Source organism: Panthera uncia, chromosome A2 (genome assembly GCF_023721935.1).
Source record: "Panthera uncia isolate 11264 chromosome A2, Puncia_PCG_1.0, whole genome shotgun sequence".
Taxonomy (NCBI): Eukaryota; Metazoa; Chordata; class Mammalia; order Carnivora; family Felidae; genus Panthera; species Panthera uncia.
The window spans coordinates 95,560,925-95,584,139 of NC_064816.1; the positions used below are offsets into that span (position 1 = coordinate 95,560,925).

General features: G+C 35.9%; 1 long non-coding RNA gene across 1 annotated transcript; it reads right to left on the bottom strand.

Moving 5' to 3' along the window:
• Window positions 1-1,132: 1,132 nt before the first annotated feature.
• LOC125929926 (uncharacterized) lies at window positions 1,133-18,990 on the bottom strand. Its single transcript, XR_007460000.1, has 2 exons — window positions 18,902-18,990; window positions 1,133-1,176 (listed from the first exon to the last, which is right to left on the bottom strand). It is a non-coding gene; the product is annotated as an uncharacterized LOC125929926 (long non-coding RNA).
• Between the last annotated feature and the right edge of the window lie 4,225 nt (window positions 18,991-23,215).

Genomic DNA, 23,215 nt, shown 5'->3' on the forward strand with positions numbered 1-23,215 from the left:
CGATTTACAGTAGTCAAAAGCTGGAAACCCAAATGTCCATCAACTGATGAATGGATAAACAAACTATGGCATATCCATACAATGGAACATTATTTACCCATTAAAAGGAATGAAGTACTGATACATGCTACAGCATGGATGAAATGTGAGAATATTATGCTAACTCTAAGAAGTTAGACACACAAGATCACATATTATATGATTCCATTTTTATGACATATCTAAAATAGACACATCTATAGGCAGAAAACAAATCAGCAGTCACCAGGAGCTGGGGGAAGAGAGGAACACAAAGTGATTGTTTAATAAGTATGGTGTTTCAGGGCACCTGAGTGGCTTAGTCAGTTGAGCATGACTCTTGATTTCATCTCAGGTCATGATCTCACGGTTCACGGGACTGAGCCTCATGCTGAGCCTGCTTGGGATTCTCTCTCTCTCTCTGTCCCTCCCCTGTTCATGTGCATGCCTGCTCTCTCTCTCTCTCTGTCTCAAAATAAATCAACAAACTTAAAATAGGTATGATGTTTTCTTCTGGGGTGATGGAAATGCTTCAGAATTACACACAGATGATGGCTGTACAACACTGTGAATATACAAAATGCCACTGAAATGTACACTTTAAAATGATTAATGATACATGAATTTTACTTCAATCAATCATATTAGGTAAATTTGTACATGAATATGAAAAAGTACACTCACATCACCCCAATCTCCACTCCAGTTTGAGAATTACCAATCTATTAGGTCCTAACACTGTGATTCTAATTTCTGCTGAGTTATTCAATATTGGTGGAATATTAACGTTGACAGAATTAAACCTACAGAAATTAAAAATAGCAAATATGCTTCTATTTAACTACCTTTGTAAAGCAACTAGAAAGAATAAAAATTCTGCACAATTACACAAAGTATTCATGTTTAGAAACATAGAAGATGAAGGTAATAGGTTTTCCTTTTCATAATTCAAAAACATATTTCAAAGATTATCTTTTTTTAAAGAGGTCAGCTATCATATGTAAGCTACATATTCCGTCCTTATAATTAATACTAAGCTATGTAAAAACTGGCTTAAAACTTACCGTAACTGATTGGAGAAGTCATCCTCTACATTGTCATCATCCCAATTATCCTCCCAGACATGTGCATCTTCATCCTCATCCAAACCAGCCCAGTCTAAAAACAGAAACAGACACTGTCTAAATACTTCTCATATGTTATTTCCATATACAAAAACTTCAGCAAGTTGTCCACTGAAGATTCTCACAATCCAAAACATCTAATATTTATAAAAACATCTAAATATAAATATATATTCAGAAAGTTGTCCACTGAAGACTCTCACAATCTGAAACATCTAATATTTATAAAAACATCTAAATATAAAAATATAAAAAAATATATAAATATATAAATAATATATAATAAATAGAAAATAAATATTTATATTTATAAAATAATGATAATCTTCCTCTTTAAATCTCAATTTATACTTACTGTCTTGTTCTCAATTCTTATATTGGCTGATAATCTAAAACAGAAGTTAATATAATACATTCTATTTGCCATGAAAATTTAATATAATTTCAGGAGGATGTTTACTTTCCTGATTTTTCCTTGGGCTGATTTTTATAAGGTCTATTTTACAATCTTTCAAAACAGCACCAACACTGCTAAAGCAAGTTGAGTAGCAGGAAGATACCAGCCTGGAATTCAAAACTGCTAAACATAAAAAAAAGGATAACTCATACATAAATGAAAAGTAAAAGAAATTGTTAAGTATCACTAACATGTAAGTATCACTAACATTTGCCTACTAATATAAAATCTTTATTTTTAAAGGAAGCACAAATATAAATATGCTCAAAGAGTAATGCTGTAGCTTTTAGTTTTTCTCAATTTCCTTTTTTCTTCCTTCCCTTCTGGTTACAGGGGGATGGATTAGATTTTAGCTTTTATTTAGTATACTCAGAAAACACAGAAAACATGTATGTAAACTAACATCTCCTTCCCTATTACTTCAGACCTTCCCATTATCATTTCTTACCTATACAATGGCAATATTCTTCTATCAGGTCTTCTTCCTTCTACTCTCTTGGTCCTGATAAAAATCTAGTCTCCAGGGTAATAATATCATTATATACTTTTTTTTTTTTAATACATCAAACCATCCCAGAAGCAAGAGAGTTTATGCATACTCTGCTTTCTTACTTAAGATAGACCACCTACTATAATCTTGACATAGCTTTAGGTTTTATCACAAAAAAATTATGATTTTATATAACATATTTGATTTAAAATATGTATTTTTAATTATCTAATTTTTTAAATTATCTAAATTTAAAACCACTGGACAATTCACTCATGTTAGTACTCACTCACACACATTTCCTCAATGTGAAACTAACAGTGAAGAACAATCCACAAGCTCTTCATTTTTATTCAGGCCTAACTTTACTTCATGTTTTGAAATGGCTTAAAATTTCTATTCATCAAACATGCTGTTCCTCATCTCTTCGTCTTTTTGCCATCTTTCAAACCTACCACTCGCATTGACTTGTACTTAGTTAAAACACCTTAATTAGTTAAAATACCATTGCCCATTAAAAGGACTGATCTCAGATCTGGAATAAGGCAATTAATAGGTAAGTATGAGATTCCTTTTTATAATGCCTGAAAACATGTCAAAAGGTGCAAAAACTGGCTTAAAGGTGTTTCCACTGGCCAAATCTGGAATAACTTGATAATCACAAAGAATGACACACTGAATTAAATTTAAAAATACTTGCATTCATAGCAATATGTTGGGAGATGGACACTGGGGAGGAGATCCTCTTTACAATTCTCAGGTGTATAAATGCAGAAAGAATGACAGAATTAGAAAATCACCATTTTGCAACCCTCAGCACAATTTAGGCAAGGGTCAACAATGGATACTAAAACTGGTAAGTAAAAAATAGTTGGGACTACAGGATAGATTACATACTTCTTACGAGAGGAAAATGGAGAGATCTGGTAATCACAATGTTAACCAATGATGAAACTTAACATCACCAATAAATTGTGACAACTTGACATGTATCTCTTGATGTGATGCAGTGAGAAATAAACATCACCCATTCAGTACAGTACTCTCACTAAAAATGTTGACCCTTAATCTAATCATGAGGGATAATAAAAATAAATACAATAAAATGTTAGCAACTGACAAAACTCAGGTATTTGTTGTTGTTTTAATTTCTATGTTTATTTATTTCTGAAAGAGAGAGAGACAGAACACAAGTGGGGAAGGGGCAGAGAGACAGAGGGAGACACAGTATCTGAAGCAGGCTCCAGGTACCGAGCCGTCAGCACAGACCTGATGCGGGGCTCAAACTCACAAACCGTGAGATCATGACCTGAGCCAAAGTCAGACACTTAATCAACTGAGCCACCCAGGCACCCCATGTTGCTTTTTTTTTTTTAATTGAAGCACAACTGGCATATTATAGCAGTTTGAGGTATGCAATATGATTCAATTGTACATTTTGTTGCAAAAGGATAACCACGATAAGTTTAGTATACATGTATCACCATACATAGTTACAAAATCTTATCTTGTGATAAGAACTTTTAAGCTCTACTCTCTTAGCAACTTTTAAATATGCAATACAGTATTATTAACTGTAGGCACCATGCTAAACATTACATCCTATGACTTATTTATTTTATAACTGGAAGTCTACACCTTTGACCCCTCACCCACTTTGTTCATCCCCCACCTTGTCCTCTTTTTTTATACTTTTCTGTAGGTTGAAAGTTTCAAAATTAAAAGGTGTGAAAGATAGTTTTTTAAAAAAATCAGTTTGGAATCATCTCTGGAAGCTTTCCCTATTCCCATTTCTCCTCCTTACCTTCAGACATTAGGTTCCCTCTTCTGTGTCTATTTCTATTATAGCACTTACATACTGTACAATCATAATGATCAATTTGTATGTCTTTGTCCATTACTAGTGTCTGAGCTCAAGACTAACAGCTATTTTATTTACCTTTGTATTCTTAAAAACAGTACCTAGCATTTGCACAACAAAAGGCTATGAAAGATGAAACAAAACTCTAAATCAGGCCTTGTGTATTTTTGTATGACCCCCTCCCTTTCAAAAACAGTAATTATGAGTTACACTCTCTCTTAAGTATGTCCTAGCCATAAGCTTCACCATAGTAATTGCTTATTAGAAACATGGCTAAGAACATTTCAACTTGAAAAGAAAAGTAACTAAGTAACAAAAGGTATAATTTAGGCTTTCTTATATAATGTACATATAAATTTAAATCTATTCAACAATGGTTCATAATATGGGCATGGTATTATGTTGTGTCACTGACAAAAATTTTTAAATGCAGTATACGTCATCATCATGATTTAAGAATAGAAGTACATTTATTTACCTGGTCCCCCAAACCAGAAACTTAGGCGGCATCTTAGCTACTTTCTCCTCATTATGTCCCTTCCATTTCAACTCCCAATTATCTCCAGAGTTAAGTCTCCCCTTCCCTATTCTTACTGCCACTTGTTAGTTTAGAATTATTCTCCTTGTAAATATTACTGTAGTCTTCTTTCTGTCCCCTCCTCCCCAGTCTTACATAGTTTATACCCATCCTCCACTGATGTCTAAAATACCACCACCATTCTTGTCCATTACTATTCAAAACCTTCAGGTAGGAACCACATTTTTTTAAATCTGCAACTCTGATGCCCCGCACTGAGTTCTGAGGTCATAGTAGACACTCAACACCGGGTAAATGGAACTACATTTCTCAAGTGCCCTCCAAGTGGCCAATGTCGGCCAGTGTAGTTTCAGTGAAGCCGAAAGTATATATTTCAAGATAGAAGAGATAAACGATATCACGTATTGTGAATGGGTCATGTAGAATTCTCATTTATTATAAATTCTTTTGAGAATAGCGATCACCTCATTCAATGCTCCTCAAAAAGAGATCATGGGAAATTTAAGATCCCAGTACCTGAAAAGATGAAAAAGTTTCTCTTAGGCAATTTATTTCAGGTTGCTAGGAAGCTCAAATATATACCAAACTTTAGGGGCACCTGGCTGGCTCAGTTGGTAGAGCATGCGATTCTTGATCTTGGAGTCATGAGTTCAAGCTCCACGTTGCACATAGAGCTTACTTAAAACACACACACACACACACACACACACACACACACACACAATGTATACCCAACTTTAATCACTGGATATAAATCAGTGAATGTATATTCATTAATAAAAACTCTCAATAATCAGAAGTATTTTTACCCATGTAAATCTTCTTATATCCCTTAGCAATATTATTCTGAAACAGAAAATACTGTAATTACCTAAATTCAAATCCTACACTATTCTCTGAGGTCATTAACAACAGTAATATTTAATAGTAGTATTAATTACATCTCAATTTTGACTGGGCTAGAGACAGCCTTACATTTTCTCCTTTCTTATGGTAACTTGAAGCTCATGCTGAAAATTTTTATTCTGTTTGTGAAACTAGCTATACTTTATAATGAGAGTAAAGATAGTTAAAAAAAAATAAGGAATCACATTAAGGATTTCCCTTAGTCTATAGAAGTGTAATCAGAAAGCTACTGCAACCCATTTTTATATATCTATATACTCCCAAAGTTAAAAGAAACTGAAAGAATAACATTTTTGTACCTTCATAGACTAGACAAGTGACTTAGTTAAGTCAAGAGTTGATCATTAGCTATTTGGATAAAACAGTACTGTTAACTCTCATATTGCCATCTCAATCAATAATGAACTATTTACTATATACATTATAATAAGAGAAATTTCAGAAAGAATAAGCTATTCTAAGGAACAAATAAGGGGACAGAAATGGCAATGTTAAGTACATGAGAGAAACATTAAGTAAGGGTGGTACTGGGTGCAGCTAAGATCAAACTGTAAATTAAGGAGCTTCATTTCAAACAGTAGATCTATTTCTCTCAGATACTGAATGGTTTTAATGTTTAAGATTAAAGCTGAATAAAGCACTTCAAATAATCTCAAATTTAACTTTCCCAAAATGTGTATTCTTGTATATTGAACTTGTATGGGGACAACTAAATCCACAATCCCTTTTATAGCAAGTAAACAATGACTATAATGCTATTTCCTCCACATTCCCTCCAGTCTTACTGTAACCTATAGCTCTGTAGCTATCTAATAGTATTAGCTATTAGAGCTGTGGACAGCTCAGGATTTTATGCTTCTTGTTTTGTGCTAATTACTAAGGCTTTCCAGTATAAAAAAAATCACATACAACTATATTATTAAACTGCAATGTAGCAAGGACAGGAAAAGGAAGGTAGAAATAAAGTCCCAAGAGAAAGAAAGGTGCTCATGAGGGTGCAGTGGGACAGTACTGTGAGCAAAATTTTACAGAGAACACACAAAAAGGTTCATAATGATAACTCTGTATTTCTTTAGTAGTATTATACAGCACTTTATAATTGACACTTTTGAGTATACAAGGATAGAAAAAGTGGGAAAGCTGTTTAAATTCTTCACTAATCATCATATGAATTTCAATGTATTACTCTTTAACCTTAATGCCTTATCCTGGGAGTGAAATGCCCTGAACATACTAGCCTTCTGACTATCACAGGTAAAGAATCTAAGACAATAAATAACCTCTTGAATTACAACTTATTACTAAGCATTTTAAATTATTAACAAGAGCACCATTAAGAAGTATGTGTTCATTCACATTGACAAACCAGAATCCATAATTTATTTGAGATTCTTTAAAATCTTTAAAATATTTTATTAACAAAGAATGTACTGAACATATTATATAAAAAGTTTAGGGGTGCCTTGAACTGTTCGTGAGTTCAAGTCCCACACTGGGCTTTGTGCTGATGGTGCAAAGCCTGCTTGGGATTCTCTCTCCCTCTCTCTTTCTGCCCCTCCCCTACTTGTGCATGCTCTGTAAGTGAATAAACTTAAAAAATATTATTTAAAAATTTTAAGTGATAAGGTGTAATGCACCCAAATATTATTTCCAACACTTATAAATTCCCTATACTGTACATATGTTACAATATATGTAAATTACAATGTATGCAAGCTCATACTAAATGAATGTGTAAATTAAAAAGCCATGATTGTTATAATCTATGGTATTTGACATTTCGTGTAATATATCCCTGATTTGTGTTTTAATTTTCAATTATAACTCTACATTGATAACTATGCAATTTTATTCAATCACTCCTTTTTAAAGACTTAACTCCAAAACACCATTTTTGAAAAGGGCAAAATAATAAAATCAAAGGATACCTGATTCATATCTAATGCTTTCCTTCAATATGTAGATGACTTTATAAAGTATACACACTTTATCTTCAACATGAAATGCATTTCCAGGATTGTGATTAATTGTTTAAATAACCACAGCTGTGTTTACTTCAGTGTGCAGGCCTCCAGATGTGTAATGGTAAAAAAAAAAATTACCATATTTTAAGAAGTCAGAATTGGAAATAACCAATAACAGATGCCTAATACATAAGTTTCTAGGAATTCTACATTATTTAAGACTTTGCCCCCAAATTTGGCTTTGTTCACATTTGCCAGTGAGAATTACATCTGTGACTAGCTTTAAATTTCACAAATCTGAACTATCAAAGATCCCACATAACTTAGTCTAAGTATCACCTTGACATGGAAAAGGGTTTTCTCTCAATTATTTTTGAAATTACTCTCCCTACTCTTCAATAAACATTCTAAAATTTCTTAAAAGTATGAAATATACTTCCTTGAAGAAAAGTAAAGAAGAAATTACATTCACAGCAAATAGTGTCGCAAATGCCCTATTCTTCCTTTTTAAGTTTATTTGTTTTGGGAGACAAAGAGAGGACAAGCAAGGGGGCGGGGGGAGAGAGAGAGAGAGAGAGAGAGAAAGAGAATCCCAAGCAGGCTCTATGCTTATAGCCCCCACGTGGGCTCGATTTCATGAACTGTAAGATCACGACTTGAGCCAAAACCAAGAGTCAGGAGCTCAACCTGGCTGAGCCACCCAGGGTCCCTGCAAATGCCCTATTAACGATTTTCAGGAAGATCAAATTCTCATTCATTCCTTAATAGTAAAACTCCTCTGATTATAAACAAACTAATCTTCAATAAAGTTTCTTCAAATAAAAAATGTGCATCTATATACAGAACATTACATGAAGAAAAATATTTTAAAAAACAGATGAAAGTTTGAAAAATTCTTAATTGTATACTCACCATCATAGGTTAAGTGTAAATGACAACAGTAACATCATTATGTTTATGAATATGAGAATGAAGCTACACTAAATCTAGTCATTTTGAAATACATGTGTTCCTGCTTAAACTGTATAAAATAGATTAAAACTTAAAAAAAGTTCTATAGGTTATCATGATACAAAAACAACTATACCCTACAGATCTAATGTCTATTCAGTGGCTAAAAAATTAGTACCTAGGAGAGAACCATAATACTACTGTATTTTCTCCAACAAGGACCAAAAATGTCAGTGAGGAACTTCAGACCAAACAGTGAAAAGCAAGTCATAAATGATGCTGCTACCAGATTACTCATGAGCTTTCAGTTATCTGTGGTCAGCAGTTATTTGAGCTCAAAGAGAGGCTCAAAATAACTTACATAACCATTTATAATTTTTCTTACATTTATTTATTTATTTATTTATTTATTTTTCTTAATTATTTTTGAGAGAGAGACAGTGAGACAAAGTGTGATCAGGAAAGGAACAGAGTGAGGGAGACAGAGAATCCAAAGCAGGCTCCAGGCTCTGAGCTGTCAGCACAGAGCCCGATGTGGGGCTGGAACTCACGAACCATGAGTTAATGACCTGAGCCAAAGTGGGACGCTCTACCAACTGAGCCACCCAGGCACCTCTATAATTTTTCTTACATTAAAAAAAAAAAAAAAGGAAATTCAGACACAATTCTTTTCATCAGTTAATCTGAAAATACACACCTCTGGGAGAATGATTCCACTACAAAGTCATGCTGACTCTGTTTCTTTGTTAGTGCTTAGTGTTTGTCTCTTACGTTTACAGAATTCTCAAAAGCCATTATTCTCATTTTTTGCAAGCCCTCATGCCCAAAACGTCTCAATTCCCTCATTCTAATCCTCCATATTATTAAGATGTGAACCCCACCACCTGTCTTCCACTAGACACACAAATGCAAAATCACAATCTCCGATTTCCTCCTATTCCCAACAGTCCTTGTCAAACCAGTTGCCAAAAAGCTCACTTGCTATTCTTGCATCACTCTCTTCACTTCTTTCCTAATAACAACCTATTTCAGGCCCTTAGTCCTCAGCTAAGCTATTTTAACAACTTGCTAATCAGCTTCCTTGACTCTTTTCTATCTTTTCAAATTAATTCTGCTGGGTTGATTTTTCCTAAACTGCCTACTGCGTAAAGGAAGTTCACATACATCAAACCAAAAAAAAAAACCCCAAAAAAACAAAAAAACTGTCTTTTCATGTATCTAAGGATAAAGTCCAAACTGGCCATTTGGCTTAAAGCCTTCCAGTATTAGGCCCCAAACTACCTGCAATTGCAATCACTATTTCACAGACAAATTAAAAACACATACACATTATTTTTCTACCTCCAAGTATCTACTCTTTTCCCCTTCTTTTGGAAACCACTGTTCTACATTTCTATCTTTGGAAACCCTTTTTCTACATTTCTATTTTTTGAAAACTCTGTTCAAATGTCGCTATCTCACGTTGTACAGAACTGGAAATAATTTTCCCTTCTTTTTAGCTGCTATTACACTTTACTACCACATTGTCTAATTCCCTGCCCCACCACTGGAAGGAAACTCAATAAAATCTCACCCAGAAGAAGCCCAAAAGATAATGATAGGCAAAAGTAAAGTTGCTCTGGTTTAACTGGAGATGGAGAAGGAAAAGCTTGGAGCCCCACCTCCCAGGATAAGCACCTCTACAATACTAAAAAGCTCAAGCTGACTATGAAAATCACTGTGCCCTATCTCCCTGGGCATTGATATTTCTAAGTTCAAAGACATGTATCTAACTAAGGAGTCAAATTTGCCTCAGTGCAGCCTCTAGTTAACTGTGACCTGGTAAGCTACTGAATTTTGCTGAGCCCCAAGCATAAAACCTTCAAAAGGCTTCTATGAGGATTAAATAAAACTATGTATATACAGCACTTACCACTGATAAATGGCAGCTAACATCATTCTTTCTGCACCATTCAGTGCCAGATTTATAGGAAGCACTCAACAAGCATATATTGAATGAATAAATCATTTATTGGGTGCTAATCACTTCACATCAACTTGAGGGGTAAAGAAAGTAAGAAAAATATGTTCCATAATAAAGACAATACCATTTCTACCAAATAGTTACATATACAACACAACACAAAACAGGAAAAAAAAATATTTGGTGAATTTTTAATACTTCAGAAAAAGAGTGTAAATATAGCTTTCAAAACTTTTATTTTCCCCTCAGTGTTTTCAACAATTCATCACATCTTTCAATGAGAAATATTTAACAACAAACCAGTAATAAGGTTAAATACCGAAGTCGCAATTGCTTATTGCTTGTTCATTCTATAAAATCAGTGAAACAGCTAATCAGATAGCTTTCAAAGTAAGTTTTACTGTTTAATATCCCTGAGGCACACCTCTCACTATCCCGTGCGAAACACTAGTATTTTGATTTGGGGGTTTTTCACTCCCCTGTGTTTCTTTATACCTCTTATACATCTGTATGCATCCTTAAACAATATATGCTATTGTTTTATAAATATTTTTATATTCTATATGAATAATAAAACTATTTTTAACATACTTTTGGAAAGAAAATTAGCAATATTATAAGTTTTTAATACTGAACAATAAATCAATTTTTAAATAATAAACAAGCTTAATTTTGGATATACCTAAAATTACAAATAAAATGTCAAAAACAATTCAAATTCTAAGTAAATACCAAATATTCAATCCAATTCCCCAAGAAGATCTGAGGGAAGAAAAGAAAGAGGACTAATGTTTATTGAGTAAGTACCACTTTGTGCCAAACTCTGTCCTATGCATTCTACATTTATCACTGGTATGAACTGAATGTTTGTGTCTCCTTTCCCCATCTTCAGAATACTTATGTTGAAGCCCTAACCTCCAATGTAATGGTATTTGGAGATGGGATCTTTGGAAGGTAATTAGGGTTGTATGAGGTCACGAAGGTGTAGTCCTCATAATGTGATTAGTGCCATTACAGGGAGAGACACTACAGAGCTTCCTTTCTCTCTCTCCACCTTGTGAGGACACAATGAGAAGCCAGCAGTCTGCAAGCCAAAATGAAAGTCCTCACCAGTAACTGAATCAGCCATCACCTTGACCTTGGACTTCCCAGAATCCAGAACTGTGAGAAAATAGATTTCCATTGTTTAAGCCACCTAGTCTACAATATTTTGCTATGGTAGTTTGAATAGATTAACATATTCATGCAGTACTTATATGACTCTATTATCCACAAATTACATATAAAGAAATTTAGGATTAAGATGGTAACAGTTTAAGGAAAAACATAATGGTCAATATCACTCAAATGAATACAAATCAAAATGATGAGATTTCATTTTTCATCCATTTTCATTTCATGTTCACAATGACTAAAACGCTTAATGTGGAGTGTAGGCAACCTTACAAGGGAAAAGGGAAACTGTAGATAGAAATATTAATTGGTATATCCATTCTAAAAGGCAATGTGAAGATGTATGTCAAAATTTGAAATGCACCTCATCTCAGGTAAGGTGTCAGTGCCCAAAGGAGAGCCAAGAGGGCATTCCTATAGAGAGGCAGCACAACGTGACTGGTGTGTCAGACCTGAACAGGGTGAAGAAGTCATACAGTGCTGAAGTTAGGAGGGAAGTGGGTGGCCTGGCAAAAAATGCTGAAGCCCAAGTGACAAAAGGAAGGTATCTGTGGGCAGAGAAGGCAACAAAAATTGGCTAGGGAAGAGGATAACAAATACAAGATATATTTAAGATAAGAAAGCCAGGTTTCTCACTGTTTGGGAAGGGAGTTACAAATATGGAAATCAATGAGAATGAACTCCGTAGTGTTGAAATGTAAATGGAGATACCGTGTGAACTCATGATTTTATATACACACATACACAAATGTAAAAGTGTATATATGTATACACACATTTGTGTATTTCCTAGTTCCTTCCATTCCCCAAAGCAATGACCACAACTGGAGTTAAGATCTTGCCTTCTGAATATCATTCTCCACTAAAAGAAATGAGCCTTGGAGAAATGGCTAATTCCAGGATTAGAGGAGGGGAACCTTTTTGTGTCAGAATGCTTGAAAACACACAAAGAATGATGGTGATATGTCAAAAGGTCACAGAAGACAGTATGAAGGGGTTTTCCATGTTCAAAGATAGGACAATTTGAGGATTGAAATAGACAATAGCAAAAAATCATAACCCATTAAATGAGAATCCATGAGTTTGTACGGATATACATAACCAAGTGAATAAATTGAAAGTTTGCTAATGAATATTGTATTTCTGTAGTTTCACAAAATGTCTATTAATTACAAAGGGAAAATGAGCCATGTTGGAAAAGTCTCACAGACACTACCTTAGAAAAGTGATCAAAGTGAACATCATTAGTAATGGAACAAATGTGAATCATGTTCCACCTGATAGGATGCAATGAGAACACAGAATCACAACTATGATATCCCTGCCAAGGTGTAGAACCTGAATCTAATCAAGTGGAAACATGAGACAAACCCAAGTTGAGGAACATCCTACAAAATAACTGGCCTGTAAACTTCAAAAGTGTCAAAATCATGAAAGTCAAAGACCAACTGAGAATGAGAACTGCTCTAGAATGAAAAATAGTATATATAATATAGTCCTCTGTATTTTTAAAATATATAAAAACACACAATATATACATAATTTCTGGAAGGATACTAAAAAAAAAAAACATTTAACAGTGGCTACCCTGGAGCATAACAAATGTTTTGGGGGAAAGGCAGGGAGAAACAGTGCTTTTATTTTTTAATTTATGCCCTTTTATGCTATATATTATACTATAAAAGTATTTTAAAGAAGTTAAGTAACCAGCATGAGTTGACAAGCTAAAAAAAGTTGATGAAAGACGGATTCTGAACCTAGGTCTGATCTTAGATTCATTGTGCTTTTTCCATCTCAGGATTCAAAAACTTTCTTCTTGCATATGATTACCATGAATGGACACTCAACAGGCTCTCCGCCATTCATTGTATTTATCTTTTTTCTTAATTTTTAATAAAAATTGTATCTCTATTTTAATTTTTTTTACTATGTTTAATTTTGAGAGAGAGACACACACACAGAGTGAGAGTGGGGGAGGGGCAGAGAGAGAGGGAGACCCAGAATCTGAAGGAAGGCTCCAGGCTCTGAGCTGTCAGCACAGAGCCCAACGCGGCGCTTGAACCCATGAGTGTGAGATCAGGACCTGAGTCGAAGTTGGACGCTTAACCGACTGAGCCACCCAGGCGCCCCTTTTTAAAAATTTTTTTTATTATTATGTTTATTTATTTTTGAGAGAGAGAGAGAGAGAGAGAGAGACAGAGACAGAGACTGAGTGCGAGTCGGGGGAAGGGCACAGAGAGAGGGAGTGATTTCTCTATTTCTTGCTACCACCATGTAAATAATTTAAATGTGTGATGGTATTATTTACAGGTCCATTATATTACATTTAATAACTGAAAATAGCAGAGCCCCTTTGGCACTAGTTAACTGACTAGTGTATTATCTGACATAGTATCAGTTCTATCTACCTTTACATTTAAGATTCTAAGGGGGCACCTGGGTGGCTCAGTCAGTTGAGCATCCAACTTCAGCTCAGGTCATGATCCAATGGCTCGTGAGGCAGCACATAGCCTGGAGCCTGCTTCGGATTCTGTGTCTCCATCTCTCTCTGCCCTTCTGGGTTCTCTCTCTCTCTCTCTCTTTCAAAAATAAATGAACATTAAAAAATTTTTTTAAAGATTCTAAGGAATCCTATCGCTGGTTTAGTCCAGTTGGTATCCAATGTTCATGTAAATATTTTTCAGTGGCATTATTAACATTTATTTATTTCTGACAGACAGAGCATGAGCAGGGGAGGGGTAGAGAGAGAGGGAGACAGAATCCAAAGCAGGCTCCAGGCTCTGAGCTGTCAGTGCAGAGCCTGATGCCGGGCTCAAACTCGCAAACTGTAAGATCATGACCCAGGCAGAAGTTGGACACTTAACCGACTGAGCCACCCAGGTGCCCCTCACTGGCATTATTCATAGGACAATTCTTCTTGTGCAGGACTGGTCTATGCACAACAAGCATTTTAAAATCCTTCATCTCTACCCCTAAATTCTGGTCATGATCATGATTTCACATTTGCATCTGTCAAGTGAATGTGACATCCAAAAATATTTCCCTGGATAAGAACCACTATAAGATGTTCTACTTTGTTAGGTGAAGTACCTCAGTTATTCCAGAGGGGACCATCATCAATAACAGTCTCTTCGTCAGCAATTTCTCAAGGAGGGTAGGAAGTTAGGTAGTATACTGCTCTTGATTTTATCAAATAATAGAGCAGTTTCACTGATTGTAGAAAAATTACAGAATACTTAGTATTTAACAGAATTTTCTTGTAAATATCATTGCTTCTGGAGGAAACTCAGTTTCCTTTTAAATATTCTAAAAAGTTATTTCCTCAAAAAAAGAAAAAAAAAACCCTCTCAATTCTGGCACAGAAAGAAGAGAATAAAAGAGCCTAAAGGCCCACTTGTTCTTCCCACTTTTACTCTCACCCACTTCAAATTGTCAGAGGGAGGAGATTAATGAAAATATTTTTAATACCCTTTCAATATCTGGTATGAAAAATTGTTTGAAGTTTCAAATAAATTATAAAGTATTTCAGTTTTAGATCCTGCTCTACTACCACCAACCTAGCTGTATAAGGTTGACAAGTTTTATCTTCTCTAGACTTTAAGTTGTTTTCCAGTTCTAAAATTCTAACCATGCCAAAGCCTTCAAAATTAATTATAATCAATCACACCCAGTATGTTGAAATTCTTAATATATGCCTATTCTCAGTTTAAACAGTCAAAAAGTTGCAGAATGCATTTCACAAAGATCCTAAACAAGATTAAAAAAAATTTTTTTTAACATTTATTTTTTGAGAAAGAGAGAGAGTGAGAGAGGGAGAGGGAGGGAGGGAGGGGCAGACAGAGAGGGAGTGACAGATTCCAAAGCAGGCTCCAGGCTCTGAGCTGTCAGCACAGAGCCGGATATGGGGCTCAAACTCACAAACCTTGAGATTTTGACCTGAGCAGAAGTCAGAGGCTTAACAGACCCAGCTACCAGGGGCCCCCTAAACAGGATTTTTAAACGGTTTTTGCTTAAGGACCAGATTACACACCCATCAATTAGAATAACTGTGAACTGCCAATGTAACACAGATCTACAGACTAAAAAGTAAAAAGTTAAAAAAAAAAAAAAAAGCAATTGTTCCTTTGTACCTTCAGAGAACCACCCTTACCCTCCTCCTCCCACAGCTATACCTCACATTGAAAAACTGTTCAGAAGAAACAAAGAGCCCTCCATGAAAACATATTATCTTAGTTTCCTTTTTAAAATAGAAATTCCCCTTTCTTAAAATGACTGAATGACACTCTACCAAACAAGTTCTTATCCAGGATGAGATGTAGCCAACAACACTCCCCAAAAAGATGGAAAATCCATTAGTCAAACCAGTCAAATATCAGTAATGGCTTTCATGTACCAGTCTCTGCCCTAGACAATGGTTATCATCCACTTTCTGGATCAGACAGGAAACGAGGCCCCTGAAAATCAGACCTCCTATACATAGAAAAGATGATTACAGGCCATTTTAAGTTGTATCTGTTAGTGAGTTTGTCAATGGTACATTTACTGTAAGGACAATCACAAGAAAGACAATTTCCAAAAAAAGGCAGAGAACTTGAGAAGTGGACTATTATAATAGTTGAACTGAAAACTTAAATACTAAAATATTCAAAATAGGCCATTTGGGTGTTTCTCCAACTTTAAATGCATACACAAATCTTTTAGGAAGATTTAGACTGCAAAAGTCTAAACCAATTCAGTAGTTCTAGACTGAGATGCTGCACTTTTTTTTCTTTTTTTAACATTTATTTATTTTTGAGAGACAGAGAGTGCGTGGGGGAGGGGCAGAAAGAGAGGGAGACACAGAATCTGAAACAGGCTCCAGGCTCTGAGCTGTCAGCACAGAGCCAGATGCAGGGCTCCAACCCACAAGCAGTGAGATCATGACCAGAGCTGAAGTTGGACACTTAACTGACTGAGCCACCCAGGTGCCCGGAGATGCTGCATTTCTAATAAGCTGCCAGGTAATGCCAAAACTGCATGGATCACACTAAGCAGCAATGGAGATTAAACCATGGCTAAGTGCCCCCTTCCCCCCCGCCACACACACACATAGTTTCAAAAGAGAAATAATTCTTTGATGATATTTCTCCAAGTTTTTCTTTCTTTTAGTTTTGTTTTTTAAAGGGCAGTTTTTATTAGTAAATATTGATTGATTTCACCTAGTGGGGTAATTTTGTATCCAGCAAAATCTCAATTCAAATTAACATGAAAAGAAAACCTGTCTAAATTATAAACAAGAGAAACATAGAAAACTGAACAGAACAATGGCATTGCAATGTTATTTCTCATTCTAAATGGAAAAATTCCTAAATGAATTAGGTTCTACACATTCAAACCTGAAGACAGCAAATATTCTATAAGGTGACCAATAAATGGTGAGTTACTTAATGCTAATAAATTAGTCTGTTGTGAGAGGCCTTCCTCTTCAAAAACAAAAACATTCTCTGCTTTTCCTCTCAATGAGACTTTTTACTATGTAACTACCAAACTGAACAAATTGCTGCTCACACAACATAAACTTAGAATAAGAAAAAACTACATATTCTGCAAAATTGATGAAAGTTGCTGAGAAAAATCATGTGTATCATTAGGTACACAGTTATCTCTAGAGCTTGCAATGTAGTAAATTCTCAACTTCATTCATTCAAGAAATATTTATTAACCACCTACTATGTGACACGTACTTTGCTAAAGGTAAAAATAAAAGCTTGTGTTAGGGAGTCACTTAGACCTTTCAGATTCTGGCTTGGCTACTTAATGGAAACTTTTTAAATCTAAGCCACAGTTTCCTCCCAGATATGGTGATAATTAGACTATAAAATGTAAATAAAATGCCTAACATTCTACCTTGTATGTGATAAACAATGGATAAATACTATTTGAAATATGAAGTTTGAGTAAAAAGTGGATCCTGTCCTCAATAAGCGAGTTTTTTGTTACTGTATGGCTCTATGTTAGATTATGAACCAACACTAAAGTGAGGTACAGAAAACATGTCTGGACAGATAAATCCACTATCAAAACAAAAACAAAACAATCCCCTCAATATATAATGAATCCCATAATTGAAATGTGACTTGGGTTAGTTTATGTCCTATGCACACTAATGTCTTCTTCTGTAAGGAAAATAATAGAGTACATCATAAATAAAAAAACAAATGTTCGAGCTATGCGGTTTTATGCACAATAGAATCACGATGGGGTACAATTAAACACAACTTTAGTGAAGCAGTAACTGCTTAACAGATTTGTACACCATTAACCAATTCTCTTCCCATCACCTTCAGAAAGGCTACCCAACAGTAGTCTTTTCTTACAAGCATTTATCCTATACATAACCAGCCGATTAAGCAAATAATTCTGAAAACCCACCTGGTAACAACGATCTACTAAATAAACAGAAGCAGTACATCAAAAGATTTAAGAGCGCTGGAGTCAACTGGGCCAGGTGTCCATCATTTCTAGCCAGCTATGGCATTGGACAAGTTTCTTTAAATAGTTCCAAACTTCAATTTCTTTATCTGAAAAATGGTAGCACCAGTACCTAATAATTGCCAGAACTATGAAAATGAACTAATACAAGCAAAGCACTTAGACAAGTAACCACCCAATAAATGTTAGCTATTTGCTATTATTTACAATGAAAAACCTACAGTTTGTCTTAGTAACCATTAAACTAATAAAAACGTACACGTTTTAGGGTCTTACAGACCCTTCAACTTGTTAGCTTGAAGTGATCCAAAATAAGGAACAAGGATAAGGCAATAACGTGTATTACCCAACACGTGATCCTCCCATCCTTCTTCGCAGCCTTCACTTCTAAAGTCCTAAAAGTAAGCAAAATTGGCCTAACCGGGAACAACAATTTAATTCTGGCTTGTCTAAGGACAAAGGCAGGCTGCTACACTGCGAGAAAATAAAGAGCAAAGAGATTTATACAGACAGGAACGAGGTGGCGAGTCACCCGACTGAAGAGCAGAAGGACCAACCATCCCAGACACGGCGCTAACCCAGGTCACCGTGGCTCCTCCCAAAGAGGAAGCAGAAGGCATTCAGCCTCACCGGTGACGCTCACCGGTGAGGCCCACCGTGACACTCCGAACCCGAAGCAGCTCTCACGGAGGGTAGCGCGTGCACAGCTTCGACAGAGCCGGCCGCAGGGGTCCAGACTTCCCGTGGGCGCCTCGAGGCCGAGCCCAAGCGCCCGGCGTGCCCAGCGCGCCGACTCTACCCGGAGGCCTGAGTCACCGTCCGCGCGGCCCAGAGGCCCGGGCCCAGCCAGTTACCTTCCGCAGGGAACTCCTCGAACTCGTCGTCCTCCTCCAAGAGACCCAAATCTACTGGCTGCTTTTTCTCTGACATGACAACGCTCCGCGCCAAAACCCTCCCGGGCCAAGAGCAAAGTTGGAACTCTCACTTTTCTTCACCGAAGTCGCCAACACCACTGCCGCCTCTGAGACCGGCTCTACCATAGAGACGGGATAGAAGAGTAACGGGAGCGGCGCGCGGAATGCTGGGATACTGGAAGTCCGCCCAGCGCTACCTGCGGGTTTAGCAGTCCGTCAGAGTTAGAGGCGGATTATTTTGAGCATTTACCGTTTTATCTGGACTCTCTGAATTGACAAATTTGGCGTCCGGGTAGGTTTTCCTCACTGGAAGAGAGACTCGTGTTAAAAAATTAAACACCTTTACTTAGTTCACGTCTGAGGGATAAAGTGGCCGCTAAAATTCCTGAAGGGCTAAAGGTCAGGCCCTTAATATGGATTAGCTCCATCCTTAAACCAATTCCCTAAGAGGTTTGATATTAGATATTTCCAGTCACAGAAAATTCAGGTTCAGAAAGAAATAGGCAAAATCAGTAAGGCAGTGCTAGACAATCCAAATACAGGTTTGTTTACCTGACTTTAATCTCCACAAACTTTTACATTATTCAGTGCCTCCATCTTAAAATTACGCAGTGAATACTGTGTTAAACAGTGTGTTTCTGTGTGTGTAATAACTAGTTTACAGGTTATTATAACATAATACTATGTAAAATTCGATACATGTAACATTTTATGGTGTTCAAAATGTATCATTTTGAATTTTTCAAATATTAAAAACTTTTTAATGTAGCTGTGAACTATATAGATCTGTTACATGGGTATGTAATATTCTAGATGGACATTATGTAATATAACATGTAATTGAGTGTTATAAATTTTGATACAATGTTTGTATATTTAAATCCTATTCCTTCATTCAACAACAATAGTTTATGTCATGCACCAGGCATTATACTGGAAATCAAAGGTGTATAGACAAAGTCCTTACCCTCCAGGAGTTCAGAGACATGTAAACAGATAAATCACAGTGGAACATAGCAATACGTTTGAATGTCTACCTTAAAAGGAAATTATCTGAGAAATGAACAGAGTGTATGGGTGTACAGATCAACTAAATATAGCACAAATTTGGACTAGAATTTGGGATCCTACAATTAGATATAAATTAAAGGAAAAATAAGATGAGTATTATAATACTATTTTGATTTCTATTCATTACTAAAAACATTAGCAGTCCTCAAGTTCAAAGTGTATGTAATTTGACATATTATATAAATAGATGCCATAAGAAGAGAAAGAAGAGAAAAGATGAGGAAAATCTAAAATTGGAAGTAAATTGGAAGTAAACTAAAACTGTAAGTAAATGTAGACAGTGGAAATGTAGAAAGAATGTAGTATATTTCTTCATACTAAAATCCATACTGGGACGCCTGGGTGGCTCAGCCGGTTAAGCATTCAATTCTTGATACTGGCTCAGGTCATGATCTCACAGTTCATGGGTTTGAGCCCTGGGTCAGGCTCTGCTGACAGCATGCAGCCTGCTTGGGATTCTCTCTCTCTCTCTCTCTCTGCCTCCATCTCTCTCTCTCTCTCAAAAATAAATAAATGAAATAAAATAAAATCCATGCATATGGCAGCATTTGCTAACCTTGATGAGCTATCTTAGAATTTCACACTCTCATGCCTTCTATCATATATATTACATATGCCACTGGGAACAACATACCAAGGTAAAGCTTTGGGCAGGCAGTTTGATTTAGGCAGCAAGGAATAAAAAATCACAGGTCTGAGATTGCCATTTTTGTGCAGAGATAAAAGATTTGCCTTAGGACATATTCATAGAGACAGAAAGATTAACAGCTACCTGGAGATGGGGAAGGGCAGAATTTGGGACAAACTGCTAATAGATATAGGGTTTGTGGGGTAATAAAATATTCTGAAACTAGATAGTGATGATGGTTGCAAAACATAGTGAATGTACTAAAAACTACTGAGTGTACACTTCAAAATGATAAAGTTTATGGTATGTGAAGTATATCTGAATTTTTGTAAATGTTATTAAAAATTTGGCCAAGAAGTCAGGGGTCCCAAATTCTAACTCCTATGTGTATTATTTAATTTATTTGATATATAATTGATGTTTGTATGAATTCTTAGAAAAAGAAAAAATCAATAGCAATATAGTGATTCCCCCCCTAAAGCTGAATATATTTAATGTAAAGGAATAATTTACAAATAACAATTTTATGTTAAATTTTCAATTTTTGAGGGGCGCCTGGGTGGCTCAGTCGGTTAGGCGTCCAACTTCCGCTCAGGTCATGATCTCGCGGTCCGTGAGTTCGAGCCCCGCGTCAGGCTCTGTGCTGACAGCTCAGAGCCTGGAGCCTGTTTCAGATTCTGTGTCTCCCTCTCTCTGTGACCCTCCCCCATTCATGCTGTCTCTCCCTGTCTCAAAAATAAATAAACGTTAAAAAAAATTAAAAAAATTTTTTTTCAATTTTTGATCTGTTAAGTCCAGAATGTTGGAACCACTGAGAAAACTTATTTTAATCATGTGGCACATTCCACAATGAGCAACTTCTCACTTAAATGGTCATGGCACATGGAAAAACTCTGGAAAATGATAGCTATTAAAGTGTAAGAGACATTATTGCTTTGCTGACTTAAGTGCATAAGAATACATATTTGATGAACCAGCATATAAATCTAGGCTCATTTCCTACTAAATAGGGGGTTTAGGCAAATTGCTTAATTTCTCCAAAATATATTTTAGTGATTTGAAGAGATAACAAAGATTAAATGACTGTATCTATCTCTATATAGATATACATGTACATTATAGATATATATAATGGGCATAGCACAATACCTGGCATGTGATAATTGATAAATACATGTTAGCTCTTATTAAATAAGGGACTTAAATTTTAAATATCTCAGACCCTCTATACCAACCGTAAAAGTCTATAAATGTGGGTTCTGTTTCCTTCCCTTCCTTCCAAGGAAGAAGTCAGTTCCTCCACAAGTTAACAATAGCTAACATGTATTTAGTGTTTACTTTGTATCAGTCACCGTGCCAAGCCTTTTCTGTGTATTGAGTACAAATGAAATACATTTAATACTTGAGGGAACTGAGGCACAGAGAAGTTGTAATATGGCCAAAGTCACAGTGCTAAGAAGTGACGGACCTATTGTATTCTAAGGGCTTTTTATTTTATTTTTGAATATAATTTACTGTCAAATTGGCTAACATATAGTGTGTAAAGTGTGCTCTTGGTTTTTGGGGTAGATTCCTATAGTTCATCGCTTACATGCAACACCCAGTGCTCATCCCACCAAGTGCCTTCCTCAAGGCCCATCACCCATTTTCCCCTCTCTCCTACCTCCCCCCATTAATCCTTAGTTTGTTCTCTGTGTTTAAGAGTCTCTTATGGTTTGCCTCCCTCCCTCCTTGCTTGTAACTTTTTTTTTTCTCCTTCCCTTCCCCCATGGTCTTCTGTTAAGTTTCTCAAGATCCACATAGAGTGAAAACATATGATAGCTGTCCTTCTCTGACTTATTTCACTCAGCGTAATACCTTCCAGTTCCATCCACATTGCTGCAAATGCATGATTTCATTCTTATTGCCAAGTAGTATTCCATTGTGTGTGTATATATATATATATATATATATATATATATATATATATACCACGTCTTCTTTATCCATTCATCAGTTGGTGGACATTTAGGCTTTTTCCATAATTTGGCTATTGTTGAAAGTGCTGCTGTAAACATTGGGGTACACGTGCCCCTATGAATCAACACTCCTGTATCCTTTGGATAAATTCCTAGTAGTGCTATTGCTGGGTCATAGGGTAGTTCTATTTTTAATTTTTTGAGGAACCTCCACACGTTTTCCAGAGCGTCTGCACCAGTTTGCATTCCCACCAACAGTTTGCATTTGTTTCTCCACATCCTCGCCAGCATCAGTTGTTCCCTGAGTTGTTAATTTTAGCCACCCTCACTGGTGTAAGGTGGTAGCTCAGTGTGGTTTTGATTTGTATTTCCTAAGGGCTTTTAAAAGGATAAGAAAAAAAGCATCTCAGTGTGTAGAGAGGCAGACAGTTGACACAGGAACCCCTGGAACCATTTCTACACTGCTGAACATACACATATATAGGAAAATAACAAAGATGTAAATGTAGACAGAAGTGCAGAAGGCAAAGAGGTAGAATGAAGAAATAAAATAAAATCTTAATGTTGACTTAGCTGTGTATGGCTAGGAAACCCTCCACAATGTTAGAGAGAAGCATTGTTTATAGTCAAAACTATGCCTTTACATATCATATCTGTAATTGGTTGATTATATTTAACTTCAGAAGAAATCAAGCTAGCAGCAGATTTTTTAGTAGATGATTCCATTT